The sequence below is a fragment of the Podarcis tiliguerta genome (assembly GCF_965153285.1).
Source record: "Podarcis tiliguerta genome assembly, chromosome: 2".
Lineage (NCBI taxonomy): Eukaryota > Metazoa > Chordata > Lepidosauria > Squamata > Lacertidae > Podarcis > Podarcis tiliguerta.
The window spans coordinates 27,069,143-27,086,951 of record NC_139535.1 but is presented as its reverse complement, the minus strand read 5'-3'; positions in this window follow the sequence as shown (position 1 = coordinate 27,086,951).

The following is a 17,809-nucleotide window of genomic DNA, read 5'->3' as shown; positions in this document are numbered from 1 at the left end:
CACTTTATGAATGGCCTTCTGCTGTTGTTTCTTTTTCAAATGCTTAAAATTATTGTGCTGAAAAAAACAGACAAACCAACCTGTAGTAATTACACTCACACCAATAAGCTTCTTTGCTAAAATTCAGAGATGTCAGCTAGCATGGACAGTAGTATTAAGAGAATGCAGTGCAGTCTCTCCCATGGCTGTTAATGCCTCCTTTGGCACTATTATATTTTATCGTGTAATATATATAAAAAGACTGAGATGGTTCTTCCCTCCCATTGCCCAAGACTCAGTGGCGTAGCGTGGGTTGTCAGAACCCAGGGCAAGGCAAGTAATTTGCACCCCCTAACCCGGGGCAAGGCAAGTAATTTGCGCCCCCCCTGGCTGCACTGTCCCTCCCCCAGATAGTCCCTCACTCTCTCTCCGCACTGCACCACATGCCTGGCACCCTCCCCTCCACAGTGGGCGGCGACCCGGCGGCTCGGATCAGATTCGCACAGCCAGCACTGCAGTGAGAGAGAGTGAGTGAGCCAGGTAGGGGCAGAGAGCTTCGAGTGCGAGCGCCCCCCCCCCCAGATGTTGCGCCCGGTGCGGCCGGGCCCCCCCTGCACCCCCCATGCTACGCCACTGCCGAGACTGACTTTGGTCTTTGAGGCAGTGAAGTTCAATAGGACAGCTCCAGATTCAACAAATGTATCTGCTGAATCCGGTCCAGCAACTGCTGTGTGGAAGCCAAGGCTCCAATGCATCTCAAACCCTCATCATTTTCTTTAATATCAAGGTGCGGGCCATGGATATATACAGTGGTACCTTGGGTTACAGATGCTTCAGGTTGCAGATACTTCAGGTTACAGATTCCGCTATCCCAGAAATAGTACCTCGGGTTAAGAACTTTGCTTCAGGATGAGAACAGAAATCGGGCCGCGGCAGCGGAAGGCCCCATTAGCTAAAGTGGTACTTCCGGTTAAGAACAGTTTCAGGTTAAGAACAGACCTCCAGAACGAATTAAGTTCTTAACCTGAGGTACCACTGCATATATCTCCCCACCACTCATGGGTGTAGCCAGGAGTTTTGCTGGGGGTGAGGGACAAAAAGTTGTTCAGCTTTTTTTTGAAAGATCGCCCAAAAAGTTGTTCAGTTTTGGGGGGAGATCACGGGTAAAAATCCCCCCAAAAGAGGACATTACATGGGGGCGGGCTTTTGTGGGGGGGGGCAGGTTTCTGCTGGGGGGGGCAGAACCTCATGTAATTAAGTATTTTTAATGGTTTTCAATACTTTTTGAGGATTAAGGGGAGGCAGCAGCTCCCCTGCTTCCCCTTATCTGTGCCCATGCCATGTTTGTTTTTCTAAGAAACCTCAAAGCTTGAAACAGCTTACAAAAGTACTGAAAGCTCGTTTTCGATACATAGCCTTGTAGGAAGGGGCTATTGTGGAAATAATGCATGAGAATGGGGAGAGTGCCTTTGAGCTTGCTTTGCTCCTGTCCATCCCCATTGCTTCCCACGAGTTGAAGAGTAGCTAGCTGAGGTTCGGATGCTATTTCTACTTCTGTAGGTTCCCCTGTGATCTTGAACCCTGGAAAATCAGGGCGGGTTCAATTAAATTAGTTGCACTAGTAGGAGCCAGCACAGGTCCCTGCTAGTGCAACAGGGCTTTCTTCCTTCCCTGCTCCACATGCATCCCTGTGCCCCCAATCAGTTCTGGAAATTTCAGGAGAACCCACAGAACATAATGCAGGGGGGAGAGATGCTTGTGTTAGTGGAGCAATTGGATTAGCATGATGCTGAATTCCACCTTCCAGGTTCTAGATTAATGCATGGGGGACTTCAGGGGCTACAAGTGGTGATGGGCAAATCTCTCAGTTTCACTTCCCAGATTTTCTCACTTTTCCAATCTTAAATTCAGCTCTCCAAAACCACACAAGAATTTTGTGTGCAGTTTTTTGTTTTTTTTAAAGGCCTCATGCAAATTTGTCAGCATTTTAATGCGATTTTAATGCTATTTTCTCCTAATAAACCTATTTTTGTATGCAGGTATGACAATTTGACAAGAAATATGTACCAAGAAAGAGGCCTGTTTGCACAAAAATGCACTGCCTTGTTGCAAGCAATTTCCCTAAAGGCAGTGCATTTTTGTGCAAACTTTAATATATGCCTCTTTTGTGGTACATATTAATTGGCAGGAGAACTGCATTGCAAAATTCAGAGAAGTGTTAATTTCGAAGAATGGCCATGTTCTGATTTGCATATTGTCTGGAAAAGAAAAAGTTTGGCAGATTCGCCTTTAAATGAGAACAGCATCAAATTTCTCCCTCACCCCCCCAAAAATACTACAAGCAAGCTCCCCACTTCAGAAAGGCACCCTTCAGTTCCTAGATGGTGAAATGGAAGAGCAGAGGAAGAATATGCATAATGCCCAGGTAGGTGGAAGCTTAAACACTGTGTTTCAAATGTTGCAAACCGATGAAGGCAGCACTCTTCCGATTCAAGTTTCCAAAGAGGCTGAGGATAGCGCCAGAGTTAAGCTAAATGTCCCAGCATATAGAAAGACGCAAGACTTACAACATTCAAGGGTACCTTGGGGAGCAACCTTGCCACAGAGGAAGGCCAGATGAAGGCTGTGGAGATGTTTTTGATAGATGGAGGGGATGTGGCAGTGGGTGCCAGGGGAAGGAAAGCAAATCAGGAAGGCCAAGAAAAAGATCAGGCTATGGGTGGTTTAATACTTTGGTGATGGAGGCACTGCCAGCTTTTGCAAGCCACAGATTTCTGTAAGGTACAATCTTGCTGTTGCTCAGCCAAATCCTGCTCCCTCGATGTGCAGTGCAAGTCACGCCACTCTATGACCCCAGACAGATGCTGCTACTGTGCAGGGCTGTTGCTTAGGAAGCATGGGGCATGTTGCTTTGAGTAATGGGGAGGGAATATTCAACAGACAGGGTTGCTTCCTTAATCTCTTCCCTGCCCTGGTTCTTGACCTCATTGAGAGGAACAAAAGAGTCCTTGGCGGATATACTCTTGTGCGTCTTCAACCCGCACCTGCCTCAATATTGCTTCTGCCAATTTTAAGAACTACGATGCAGAGGAAAAAGCTCATCTCCCCAGGATCCCACTAGACAGACACAGGACTGTTACCTGCAGCTGCAAATGAGCTCAGAGCAGCACCTCGGTGGGCTCCCTCGGCCCACTCGGTTTATAAGTCAGCAGTTTCTGCCAGCAGTAAAGGCAAGCTTGTCTACGGCAGATTGAGCCCCTGTGCCAAATTCAGGGCGATGAAAACCAGAATGAGTTTGAATAAGAAAGGCTTCGTGTGTGTGTGTGTGTGTGTGTGTGTGTGTGTGTGTGTTGCATGAGGAGTAAAGAAGGAAGAGAGAGACTCTGGAAGCCGTACAAAATTTAGAAAGAGAGAAATCCTTCCTCACAAAATGGAGAGTCTGGGAAATAATTGTCTGATTTGCAAAATGCAGCAAAAGCTTTCTCAGAGACAAACCAGGAACCACGCCAGAAGTTTAAGTCAGGTCAATGAGGGTGAGATGGCAGGGCAGAGGCTCTGAAAGGAATAGGGGAGACTCTGCACTCCACTGTCTCCTTGCTGCCTGCTGCGTATTTCTGTGTCTGCATGGGAGTGTCAAAGGTATCTAAGTGCAGCTGGCTCCATTGCTCTCTGGGGATATCCCCAGGCTGACTTCATGCTGGCAGGCTTGTCAGGGCAGGTTTCTCTCTGGTTCCAGATCTATGCCACAGGCTCAGGGCAGTGGGGAGAGGGAAGGAGGCAGAAAACAGTGGGTTACACAGTGCAGGCAGCATGAAGGAGAAGGCAATTGATGGCTATGAGACATTGTGAATGCCCCTCAAGTGTCCCAGAAAAATGGGGGCTTCCTGTTTTTCCCTGTGAGAGGATGGCGGCCATTTTGCTTTTAGTCCTGTCAGCTGGAGAAATGGAGAAGTCAGTTGAGGGACCTCTAGAGCTTCACAAGGAGAGAGGAAGAGAAATCCTGTTGTGCAAGTAGATACAACTCCAGAACTCCATCAATCCTAATAACAACTTTTGAAGTGCAACTCTTCTTCCTAGCTGTTCCACGGGTTCAATCTGAGACAGCACCACTTACCCCCCACATTCATCCAAAACACAACCTTTGTGATCACCTTTCTCCAGGGTGTGTGTGCAGAGATTAAGAGACTAGTGCGGTGGGCATGATCCTGAAAACCCTTTGTGTTTCAATGGATGGGATAAGAGTACATGTTCAATTCTCTCATACTGAAACCAATGAATGTTTAAAGACCTGGATGTTTAAAAACCAATGAATGTTTAAAGAGCAGCTTGTTTTCTCCTGCTTTGGAGGGTAGGACTTGATCCAATGGATTCAAATTGCAAGAAAGAAGATTCCAACTAAACACCAAGAAGAACTTTCTGACAGTAAGAGCTGTTCAACAGTGAAACGAATACCCTTAGAAGATTGTGGACTCTCCTTCATTGGAGGCTTTTAAGCAGAGGTTAGATGGCCATCCTCCATGGATACTGTAGTTGAGATGTCCATGGGGGTCTCTTCCAACTCTACAATTCTATAGCTCCCTCCCCAACTCTATGACCTGGTCTGTAGGATGCTATAGTCCTTTTCATCTCCTTGACACCTTCTGCATAATCCTCGAACATCTGCTGATACGTAACTAGAATGGGTAGGAGATGGGGAAGAGTAGGGGAAGCTAAACTTTTTGTCCTCGACCTAGCATAAACTTTGTTTTAAAAACCGAGATCAAGTCATGACTCACGAAATCCAGATACAAAAATATTCTTCCCCTTTTTTTAGGACGGGAGGAGAGGGGGGAAAAGGAAGTGTATAAAGAAGTCAGTCTTGATTTATTTGTCAAGGAAGTTTATACCTAAAGTTTATTTTTAAACAATAAATAGAGTACACAGCAGAAGCCATCAATAACTTGCATACAGCTGGCAATGATGTACAGCCACATCCTGGCGAAAGCTACAAAGAACGACTAACAAAGGTGACCAGTCTCTGGGTCTTGGGGAAAGTGGTACCTAGGGAGGTGGCTCAGAGTCTCTCGGTCCCTTGGATGGATCAGTGCACAAGGCACAGAAAGTTGAATGTTGGACAAGGAGTTTCGAAACTGATGCCCAAAGAACTAGAACTCCGGGAACACTCAATGAAGCTGAATGTCAGAAGATTCAGGACAAATAAAATAAATTACTTATTCACACAGTGCATAGTTAATTTCCTCTGCACCTAACCAGCATGATTCAGAGTGGGCCACTTCCCCCTGTCGCCCACGGCCTTTGATTCCCACTCCAACTGTTGGGTATGGTTGATTTGATTTCCTGCTTTTCCCTGATGTAGATCTTCACTCACCTCCTTGTTTCCAATGTAGATTTTTATTCCCTACTTGTTCCCCATGTAGATCTTCACTCATTCCTTCTTCTCCGACAGGTGAGGCCTGCCATTTTGTGGTTTGCCTCAAAATGACTTGGGCAGACCCTGGCTGCAGGTCTTGGACACACTGTTCCAGCACTTTCAGGGTCTACTGGCCCTGTGGTGATTGTATACAACCTGATCTGAATTCCTCCTGACCGTTGGCCAAAACACAGAAAAGGTGAAGTATACAGACTGCCCGGTTCCCAGGCAACTGATGCTGATTCTCTGCTGCTGACTCTGGGACCTGGACAAGGTGTGAGCACCTTTACGGTAGACTCAGACCCTTCAAGTGTCCCTATTTTCCAGGGACAGTCCTGGATTTCCCTGTTACTGATTTGATCCTGGAAATTCCTGCTTTTCCTTAGGACATTCCCATTTTCGTCAGAGAAATGTTGGAGGGTATGGAGTTATGCGATCCCCGAACCAAGGAGATAAGTAACTATCCAACCTTTAGAAGACACCTGAAGGCAGCCCTGTATGGGGAAGTTTTTTAAATGTTTAATGCTTTATTATGTTTTTATATATGTTGGAAGCAGCCCAGAGTGGCTGGGGCAACCCAGTCAGATGGGTGGGGTATAAATGATGATGATGATGATAATGATGATGGAATAGGACATCCCTATTTTCATCAGAGAAATGCTGGAGGATATGTAGACCGACATATTTAACCATTTATTTGCATTTTGTAGTTGTAATTTTATATCTATTAAATAACAACACCAATTTGACCAATTTTTGAATGGCAAGTCATAAAGTCTCTGGTTTCCTGTGGACAGATTTAATATCACAAAACTTAGTCAGATAGGCTTGCTGAAAGTGAGATTTTCCTGTGCAGAAATTCTTCCAAACGAAAGCAAAATGAAACCAACTGCACCTCTTAGAAATGCCAGTGCTGAATGCCAAGTACTGAAATAGAATCAGCAGCAGGTTCAGCTGCCAGTTTAAGCAAAAAAGCTGAATGGGTTAAGAATATTGCATCTCTTCTCCAATTGGATATGGGATCTGCAAACTTTGTGCACCAGCATGGGCCTGGTAGATGTTTTGCACAAACTTTTGGCCGCCTTTTTGCTTCTAATTTAAATCTCATTCATTTACCAGACATAAGGCCCATTGAGCCCTTCAAAGCTCAATAATCTGATGCGGTGTCGCCTGCTCCTGTGTGTGTGTGTGTGTGTGTGTGTGTGTGGCTTCGTGCCTCTTTCCATCTCTCCCTAAAACAACGCAGCAGCCTGTTCTTGCCGAGGGCCATACTGGAAACATACCATAATGAACTGGATTTCGACAGCCAATCTGCATTTCATTAACACATAATTTATATAATCAACATAAAAGTTGCATGAGGACGGTGGATGCCAGCCACCGTTGATGGATATATTGCCATGTGTGCAATTTCCATTACGAAAAGTGGCCATTCAGAGGATGCTTTCAGTACGGCAGAGCATCAATTGAGACTTTGAGTCGCACTCGTGATGGTTCAGCAAAGAAAATGTTTGCTCATAAATGGAAGTGCTACCAGGGTAAAGTGAGAGATGCTGACAGTGTCTGTGACTAATGGGTGGACAACACATGTTGTCACTGCTTGGAATACTTTTTTCTTTTTTTTTAGTATTAGTAGTTAAGACACCCTTGCCATCAAACCTGAGGCCTGTTCTTAATGCATAATGAGAGGCATTTTGAGCTAATGTCCCACTTTTTGCACTGCACAATGTTTCTCAAACCACACTAGAAGTAGCTGTTCTTGGTGCATGCTCCAAACCTGAGTACCAAGCTACTTACTTGCTCTCGATGGTTATAACCAGCCTTCTTTCCTGATAGCCCAGTGTTAGTATCCCCACTGCTGGGTTGTCATGTTAGCTTGCTAGTCCCAGTCCCTGTCTTTAAATTGCCACGTCCTGCTGCCTGCTTCCACAATGGACCCTTCTGCTGTGAACTTCTCATAGTAGGATAAAGCTATCAATGGCTACTAGCAACAGTGGCTGTGTTCTGCTTCTCGTGTTGGGAACAGGTCGTTGTGCTTGGGTTCCACTTGCATGTTTCTCATGAGCATTTCATTGGTCACCGTGAGAACAGAGTACTTGATGAGATGGGCCTTTTGACCAATCCAGCAGGGGTTTTCTTAGGTTCTTATGATTAACCCATGCTGTCATTTACCAGCATCAGGCTCCACATCTATGTATGGAGGAAAACTGTGGGGAAAGTGGAAGGTGGGTAACGCCTGCTCTAAGGGAGCATCAATCTTCCATTTGAAGGTTGCACTGGAGCTGGTGCTATCTCAACCTTTAACTAAAAATAGACATAAGATGTTATATCTATGTTTTGTAGGGGGGACAGAAGCCTTTCTCTTTCAGAATATGGTTCCCTACCCACCCAAGGGGTTCCTAGCTTATGAATCACGGCAAGGTCTGGTGTCATAACCTGGGAACCCATTGGGTGGGCTAGAGATAGTTGATTTTATTCTATTTCTTCAGCTCTGAAAAAGAAGAATGACATGAAAACCAATTAAGAGCTAGCAAGTAGATAAATAGGTACCACTCTGGCGGGAAGGTAAATGGTGTTTCTGTGCGCTGCTCTGGTTCGCCAGAAGCCGAATGATCCGGAAGCTGTACACCGGCTCCCTTGGCTAGTAAAGCGAGATGAGCGCCACAACCCCAGAGTCGGTCACGACTGGACCTAATGTTCAGGGGTGCCTTTACCTTTACCTATACTGATGACTTTCAGTGAAAACAAAAGCTCAAAGTAAATTTGGAGGTTATTGTTGGGGCCAAACAGCTGAATATATATATTTTTTTGCAGGGGAGAGATGAAACATTTTCCGTAAGTCATGCAATTTTGAGGCAGGTGGAGTTGCACTGCACACCCGGTTTCACAACGCTTCCTGCCAAGAACTTAGAAGTGTCTAGAGCAGCATCTTGAGGTTGGTCACGCCCCCCCCCCCAACAAAAAACAGATCCGGAAGCTGAAAAACATGCCCACTTCTGTAACACTTCAGCATCCTCCTTCGGGTGGCTGTGTGTGTGATGAGCAGATGGCAGCCCAGAAAGATGGCATGTGCTGAGGAGAACGGAAATTGAAAAGCAAACATTCTGACACCTATGCAAATGCTCAAAGGAGCATTGTCTGTCGGAAACGGCTTGGAAATGTGCAATGGTTCCAAGTATTCCCAACATGAAGAGGCTCAACATATGCCGCTAGGGATAAGTTCCATGTTCATGTTTACACAACTGCATTAGACAAGGGTGGTTGGTTCTCCAGATGTTGTTGGAATACAACGGCCATCATCCCTCTCCCTTCTCCAGGTTGGCTGGGGGTGATGGGCATAGATGTCAACATTTCCCCCTTTTTAAGGGAAATTCCCTTATTCAAAATAGGATTCCTCGCAAGAAAAGGGAAAAGTTGACAGCTATGGTGATGGGACTTGAAGTTCCTCAGCACCTGGAGGGCTATTGGTTCCCCAGCCTTGGCGCAAAAGAACAAACCACAATGCAATTTATTAATCCGGTCTCTTTTAAAAAGATTTCTATCCCACTCTAGCCTTAAGAAACTAACTATTATCAGGACCATGCTGGATTCATGTTAAAATGCTTTTATAATCTGTCCAGTGCTGTAGGCTACTAATATTTCCTCATATGGTTTCTCCGTGCATGAGAACTAAAATGTGAGTTGCTTAAGAGCAGCTTCACACAACAGAGACTAGAAAGCACATTTTGTGCACAACAATTATATATGCAGCAGGTAGATGTGCTGTTTGGTTGGTACATTGCAATGGCCTCTGTAAGTAGGCCACTTTAAAATCCCATGCTTCTTGCATAGATTAATGTCTTCGAGACATTTGCATTTTTCAACTTCTGTCCAGAGCAATTTAAAAGTGTGGCGTGTTTTCAGGACCACACAATACCTCCTACCATTTGCCTCAAGGAAGATGAAGTATGTTAAACTGAAGTCTTTACAATTAAATTCACAAAACACTTTAATTCTGTGACAGTTAGACACCGCGGAACAGCAAAATAATTTCTTCTCATAATGTTTTGGGCCCCGAGGCAAATGTAAACGGTCTGTGGTGATCAAGCGAGGATTTATTGCCAGTGCTTAACAGAGTGTGGGCTGATTTGTTTGGAATTTGGCTGGATTTTTCTACGAGATTTATGAAATTGTTTACGGAATTTCAGTCACAAAAGTTAATAGCAACTTTGAACGAACGGGCTTATTTGTGCCAAAACATGCCTTATATATCAAGCACCCGAGTGCTGTTAGGGTAATGTGAAGCCAAGTAAAATTAATAAACTGGATTGTAAACATGAGCTATTACTACTTAACACATTCCGTTCAACCAAAGACCTCCGAAAGCTCTCACAGAGAAAAATGTCAAGTTGAAGAAGGAAAAGTGGAAAACAAACTTTGCTGCTCTCAATGCCCGTAGACAAATGTGGTGCAAATAACTCTTTTTTGAGGATACCTGACAATGTTCACTATTGTTGCAGTAGCTATTTCTAGGGAATAAGCATGTGAGAGCCCTGCTGGATTCGGCCAATGGCCCCTCTAGTCCAGCATTATGTTCTCACAGTGGCCAACCAGATGCCCACAAGCACAACAGCATTCACCACGGTTCCAGCTATCATCAGGGTTAAATATACTGTATCTCTTACTGTCTCAGAAAATGACCAGCCAGGCATATCTGATGGAGGGCTGGCAGTGCTAGTGGGTGGCAAAAGTGTGTTTGCTGTGAACCCCACAATCCGGTGACCTCTCCAAACCTCAGACAAAATTTTCTGCTGCAAACCCTTAGAATGATGTCCCCTGACATATCCAGAAGTGATTATTAGTTGACCCCAAAATCCAGCACAAATGACACAGCTTGGCCTTGAAGGGTGCTACAATGCCTAGACCACTGGACCACTGTTACAGCAGCAACGGTGCTCATAAGATTTCCATGAAGATTTTAAGTGCAACTATCAGGGGCTGGGCAGAGGAGGAGTGGTGGAGACCGCCTCCCCATCCTGACCCTTCCAGGGAGGAGGAAGACGAAGACAGTATAGATTTACAACAAGGATTTGCAGGAGGTCACAGCTCAGAGGCAGATCAGAGGGGAAAGTTGGGAAATAATGGGAGAGGAGGAGGAGGCAGAGCCGGAGCAGCTGGCTGACATGTTATCACTGGAAAGCATTCCAGACCCTCCATCTCCCAGAACCTGGTGAGCCTTAAAAGTAGGAGAGCAAAGAGCTCAAAGACAGAGGGCACTTAGTGGCACCTGTAGAGGAGATGATGATGATGAATGAGGAAGTGGGAGAGATTGGGGGGGGTGGAGATTCACTCAGCACAACACCATTATCCAAGAGGCTGGTTTCTATAGCCTCTCTCTGTAAAGTTTGAAATAAAAAAGGACAGTAAGAAACTTTTCCTTCTCTTTATACTTCCCTGGGCAACCAGCTAGCAGCTGCTGACAGCACCCTGACAGCAACTGAATGACAACCCAGGTGAGGGCCCTTCCTTTTTTAGGGTTCCTTGAGCATGATTTTTTAAAAACTACATGAACCCACAGAGCTAAAATTGTGTAACACGACCAAGTGCTACAATGCCAAAGGGCAGCATGCCTGATATTTTAGACCGGGCATCCCCAAACTGCGGTCCTCCAGATGTTTTGGCCTACAACTCCCATGATCCCTAGCTAACAGGACCAGTGGTCAGGGATGATGGGAACTGTAGTCCAAAACATCTGGAGAGCCAAAGGTTGGGGATGCCTGTTTTAGACGATGCTTTCACAAGTGATCTAAAATGACTTAGTTTTGTGAGTTTGGTTAATGCAATGTAGAAGAATGAGAAATTGCTGTTTTGAATTTGAAGGCTTGCGGATCAGTGCTAGAGCACATTCTTTTCATGCAAACAGTCCCAGGTTCAGCCCCTGGTGTCTGCATGTAGGACTAGCAAAGATGCTCGTCTAAAATCCCAGAGAGATGCTGCCAGCCAGTCTAGACAATGTTGAGCAAGATGGAACAGTGCTTTAACTTCAAGCAGGTTCCTGTGCCCTAAAACATGACTATTATTTTTTTTTGCATAATTTGACAGATGTTCATACGAAGTCTTAAAGGTGTGCATCTTTGGTTTTTGCCAGTAAGTCACATAGCACAGTGAACCAGTTACTGAGAGAGAGGGCGAAAGAGAGAGAGAGAGAGAGAGAGAGAGAGAGAGAGAGAGAGAGAGATTGTATTATATATACCTTATGATTATGACTGGCACACAAATATTACCTTCTGGATTTTTTAAAATATCAGAATGGTGACAATCGCTGATCAAAATTTACAGCTACATTTTTGACAGAGCTGGCTCCCTCAATCCCACAGACCACATATTCTGGCCCTGGGATGAGTCTCTTCCCAGGGGTGTAGGAAAGGGGGGCGGGGGGGGCGGTCTACCCCAGGTGCCATCATGGAGGGGGGGTGACAAATTATCAAGGAACAACTACTGCCCTACTAGGGCAATTCATAAAAAAACTTTTTTTTGAAAATGCCTGCTCCAAAGGTCTTATCTGACCCTCCTCCACGAAAATAGCTGTTTACTTGGCCATTTTCCTATGTCATGAAGGCTGAAATTTCAATTCAGTGGAGCAGGGTCAAGTTATTAACTGGCATGCATGAAATTTCAGATATAGCTATATAATCCCTAGTTTAGTAAGGTAAGACCTTTGGAGCAGGCATTTTCAAAAAAAAAGTTTTTTTATGAACCGCCCTAGTAGGGCAGTAGTTGTTCTTTGACAATTTGTCACCACCCTCCATGATGGCACCCTACTGCCTTACCCTCCACTGGGCTTCCCGGGTCCTGGAAAGTTGGCCTATGTGAAGAAAATGAGACTAGGCTGAGTAGATTAGGCCTTGCCTTGCCTCCGCCCCACACCCTGCACGCAGCTGATTTTTCTTGATTTTACTGCTGTGGTGGGTTTTTTGTTTGTTTGTTTGTTTGTTTTGGTAAACCACTTTACAGGTTTTTTAAAATAAATTTTATTAAATATATATACAATAAATATAAATAAAACAACACAAGCCAAAACACAATCGATCCTGTAGATTTAAGTATCTGTCCATAGTCGCCTACTTGTTATCAGAGGCCCAGAATCCACATTCCTTTGTAAGAAAATATGAAATACAGTGGTACCTCTGGTTACAAACTTAATGCGTTCTGGAGGTCCGTTCTTAACCTGAAACTGTTCTTAACATGAAGCACCACTTTAGCTAATGGGGCCTCCTGCTGCTGGCATGCCTCTGGAACACGATTTCTGTTCTCATCCTGAAGCAAAGTTCTTAACCCGAGGTACTATTTCTGGGTTAGGGGAGTCTGTAACCTGAAGTGTCTGTAACCTGAGGTACCACTGTAACGTAAAACCATTTTTGCAGGCAAAAAATAATAATCAATGGGGGGGGGGGTTGACAAGAAATTTTCCGCACCACCTGACCTTCCTACGCCTCTGTCTCTTCCTAGGTGTTAGTTTGAAAAAGCTTTTGGGAGGGGGAAGGTTCTGAAAGATATACGAATAAGAAAGAGGAGGGTTGGACAAGGCTTGCCACATCTGGACCGAAGCTTTCGGAAGTACAGACTGACCCATGTCCTGTTTTGGCTGCGGCTGAGCCCTTTATCCCTGCAACATTGAGGCAGGGTGGATGTGTTAATGTGCTGGCTCCCTTTCAGGTTTTCTGCTCATGTAAGGCTATTGGTTTGATAGCAAACTGGAAAAGGCTTCTGGCATGGCAGCTGGCTGGGCAAGCGGCAGGAACATGTTGTGAACTGAACCTCACGATTTAATACTGCTAGCAAAGCACACTCCTCTTTCCAGCAAAGTTGCGTTTTATAGCTTTTCCAATTCTAATAGAGACATTTTACAAGTTCATGTTGTTCCCCGTAACTATCGCACAGGAGTCTGCTTCCCATCCTTCTGGGCCCAATATCTCCACAGCATCTTTGATGTCAAATAGTTTCAGGGCAGTGGAGGGAGAGGGCATTCCAGACTGTGTCAAAAAGCAGAAAAACGAAAAGAGTAACTGGAAATTTTGCAGTTTTTGTCACAACCTTTCCCAGCTAACATACCATGTTATCAGTTCTATAGTTAGAGAGCTACATATCTCCATCTATAGACACAATGGGTTTGGGCTAAACCGTTTTTCTTCTTCCCTGAGCTCATTTATGAAACACAGCCTCTAAAGCAGGAATCTGTTTTATAGGATTTTATATGTTTTTACACTGTAATAATAATAATAATATCCCACAGGTAAAACACTGAAAACATGTAGGTTGTATTTCTGTGTTAACGTTAATTATTTTTATATTGTACATGCTGTACACAGAAAAGAGATTTATTTATTTATTTGAAATAGTAAGCAGTTTAAAAATGCTTAAAATAAAATAAATAAGCAGACAAGTAGTCACTAAGGGGAAAGGGGAGCATGGGATTTAGTGGGTCTCCCGAAAAGAACACTAGCCTAATTCTCAAAACCGAAAAGTCCATCAAAATTGCCCCCGCTGCCCCAAAAGAGAGAACATCTCAAAATTAAGTTAATAAAAAGTATTACAATACTGATTTATTCCACATACACCCATTTCTAATACTGAAGATGCAGCATACTAAACAGACCTTGTTGATGTCAAACAAATCTACTCGTAAGAGCTACAATTTTGCAGCATTATCCTTTCACAAACCAGTCCATGTAATAGCTGAAGGCATTTCGACCGCTTGATTTTCATCAGCAGCTTGCACACATCAAGTTGCTTTCTGTATACAGAGCACACTTGAAATCCTACTTGACACAAATGAGCAGCCAATTTGTTTCAAAGTCTCCAGGAAAAGTCCTCCTGCAGTGACTACATCCTTGTCCGGCTTCCACGGGCTAAATGTGACCATGTTAATCCCATATGTTATTGGGGGGCGGGGCGGACCAAGCCCTTCACCTAAAGCGATTGTTTTGCAAGTCAGCAGGAAGCCCAGTTGTGGGAGAAGCTACACTAGCCTTCTCAAACCAGGTGCCTTACAAATGCTGAGAGAGCCAGTGTGGTGTAGTGGTTAAGAGCGGTAGTCTTGTAATATGGGGAACCGGGTTCGCCTCTCCTCTCCTCCACATGCAGCTGCTGGGTGACCTTGGGCCAGTCACACTTCTCTGAAGTCTCTCAGCCCCACTCACCTCACAGAGTGTTTGTTGTGGGGGAGGAAGGGAAAGGAGAATGTTAGCCGCTTTGAGACTCCTGAAGGGGAGTGAAAGGCGGGATATCAAATCCAAACTCTTCTTCTTCTGCTGCTGCTGTTGGGTTGCAACTTCCATCATCCATGACTATTGGCTGTGACAGCTAGGCCTGCTGGGAGTTGTAGTCCATGTTGGGGACTGAGTTAAGCTACATCAGGCATAGGCAAACTTGGCCCTCCAGATGTTTTGGGACTACAACTCCCATCATCCCTGACCACTGGTCCTGTTAGTTAGGGATGATGGGAGTTGTAGTCCCAAAAACATCCGGGGGGCCAAGTTTGCCTATCCCTGAATACGCTACTATTTAATAATTAGTTTACCATAAACTAATAAGAAAGTGGCAAACAGCTTAGTCATCTGTGAACTTTTTGTCAAAAACAAACTGTTGTTTCATTTTTTTATTTTTTTCTAAACATTTTTTCTTTTTTTTTTCTCATTTTCCCAGTCTTGAGTTTAGTTCCCACCATTTCAACACCATAAAAAAAAGAGTTCATATGGAAATTCATATGCATTTTTCAACACAATTTCATCTGACACAGATATTTTTGCAAGCCGGTTTGTCTGTGTTCATGAAAATAAATATCTTTGTGTGTACTTTCCCCTGATATGCATAAGTTTTGATGCATTTTTCTTGACTGTGTTTCAATTCACATTCAATTTCAATTCAGGAAGTGTGAATTTGTTGTGCTAACCAAATGATTTTCTCCCCTATCCCTATTATAAATACATTCAAAATATAGAAGTTTGAAATCTGCAGCAAATCTCAAGCATGTCTTCCTTCTCCGTCTCCTTTAAACAAGTACTTACAGATCATTTTCTGTATTCACTTGGTTATTGATGGAATGTCTCCAAGTGCTTATCGCAGTTATTGTTAACATCATGAATCTGTCATTACAATCAACTTTTGCTGCATCAACTCACAAGCCGGCTATTGTAAGGCTGTTCTTCTTTCCAGTGCATGTCAGTTTAGCCACAGATACTTAATTATGAACCATATATCATCCGCCACTTACAATACTTTCCTTCATCTGGCCTGTCATTATACACACCCTGGAAAAAGATGCAGACTCCGGATACAGCAGCCATTCAACAGCTGTCTCAAGAAACTGGAAGGTGTTTACTTCTTTGTATTTACATGTATAATTTAATCCTTTCCTGTACATTGGAGGCTTACAAGCTTGTCAAGTGTGCCTTCCTAGTCAATAATAAATTAATTTGAGCCTCCCCACATATAAATAAGAAAACACAAGCCCTTTGAAATAATTAAATTTAAGGAAGTCCTTTCGTAAACAGTCACTGAATACAACCATGTGTTTCAGGTAAGGACATAAGAAGATTTCTGCTGGACCAGGCCAAATACCCATCATAGTCCAGTACAGTGGTGCCCCGCAAGACGAATGCCTCGCAAGACGGAAAACCCGCTAGACGAAAGGGTTTTCCGTTTTGGAGGTGCTTCGCAAAACGAATTTGCTATGGGCTTGCTTCGCAAGACGAAAATGTCTTGTGATTCCTGGGGTTTTTTTCCCCTCCCCCCCTTTTTCCCAAGCCCCTAAGCCGCTTAACAGCTGTTCGCTAAGCCGCTTAACAGCTTATCGCTAAGCCGCTTAACAGCTGATCTAAGCCGCTTATCAGCTGATCTAAACCGCTAATAGCCTTTTATCAGCTAATCCGCTAATCCCTTAAGCCTTTAATAGCCGCTAATAGCCTTTTAGCAGCTAATCCGCTAATCCCTTAAGCCTTTAATAGCCGCTAAACCGCTAATAGCGCTAATCCGCTAATGGGCTTGCTTCGCAAGACGAAAAAAACCGCAAGACGAAGAGACTCGCGGAACGGATTCTTTTCGTCTTGTGAGGCACCACTGTATTCTGGTCTCTCGGTGGTCACAACCAGATGCCTATGAGAAGCTCACCAGTAGGGCCTAAGTACCACAGCACTCTCCTGACTTGTGAGTCCAAGCAACTGGTATTCAGAGGGACACCGCCTCCGACAGTGGAGCAAGAACACAGCCAACGTGTCTAGTAGCCAATGAAATCCTCATCTTCCATGAATGTGTCCAATCCTCTTTTAAAGCCATCCAAGTTGGTGGCCATCACTGCCTCTTGTGTGAAGAGATGTTTTGTTTTGATTGCATCATTCTACCTCTCCAAGGCTTCACGGCCATCCACTTTCTAGCGTTTATGCTAATGATATACATATTTAAGTGAGCATTGTAAGATGAAGTGAGGAACCAAAAATAAATGCTCTCCAGACTTCTGCACATACTCACTGGGGCATCGTTGCAGCTGCTCCTGCCAACCTAGCAGTTTGAAAGCACCTCAAAGTGCAAGTAGATAAATAAGTACCGCTCTGGCGGGAAGGTAAATGGTGTTTCCTCGTGCTGCTCTGGTTCACCAGAAGCGGCTTAGTCATGCTGGCCACATGACCCAGAAGCTGTACGCCGGCTCCCTCAGCCAATTAAGCGAGATGAGTGCCGTAACCCCAGAATCAGCCACGACTGGACCTAATGGTCAGGTGTCCCTTTACCTTTACTTACCAGGCCTTAAGGTCAGCATCTGAGGTCAGCCTGCAAGGCTGCCATTAAGATACACCAGACTACTAGGCTACCAGGCTTTTCTCACTCCCCAAAGAAGGATGTGTGGCTTCGTTTTTGTTAAGCTTCTAAATGGATCTTAAACATTTATTCATTTCAAACTGCATTCTGTTAAAGTGCAACGAGCTGAGCTTTCAATGGCTTTAAACTGGGGATATCTTTCATTGGTTTTGTAAATTATTTGTTTAATATGCACTTCAAAAACCATTTTATGGTTTAAATTACCTTTTGTAAGCTGCCTTGGTGGTGCTGGTGGTGGGGCCTTGTCCTGAAATGCAACACAGAAATTTATTAATTAAACTTAATTAGTTCCAAGGAGTTATTGGGAATTGTGGCAGCTCCACATTTTGAGAAAGGTTCTTTGTGGCATTTGCATTTGAGTTTGTGACCATCACCATCCATGTTAGCGAAATGTCCTATGCTAACTGTGTACTACCTTAAAAGTACTGAGGGGGACAGATTGGGAATGGCTTTTGCCAGCCAGTGTAATTGGACAGTCCTTAAGGAGGTCAGTCAGAGATGAGCTTCAGCAGTCAGTGAGGTGAAGGATGAGGGAAGAGAGGTAATTAAGGGGGATGTGGAGTGGTTCGT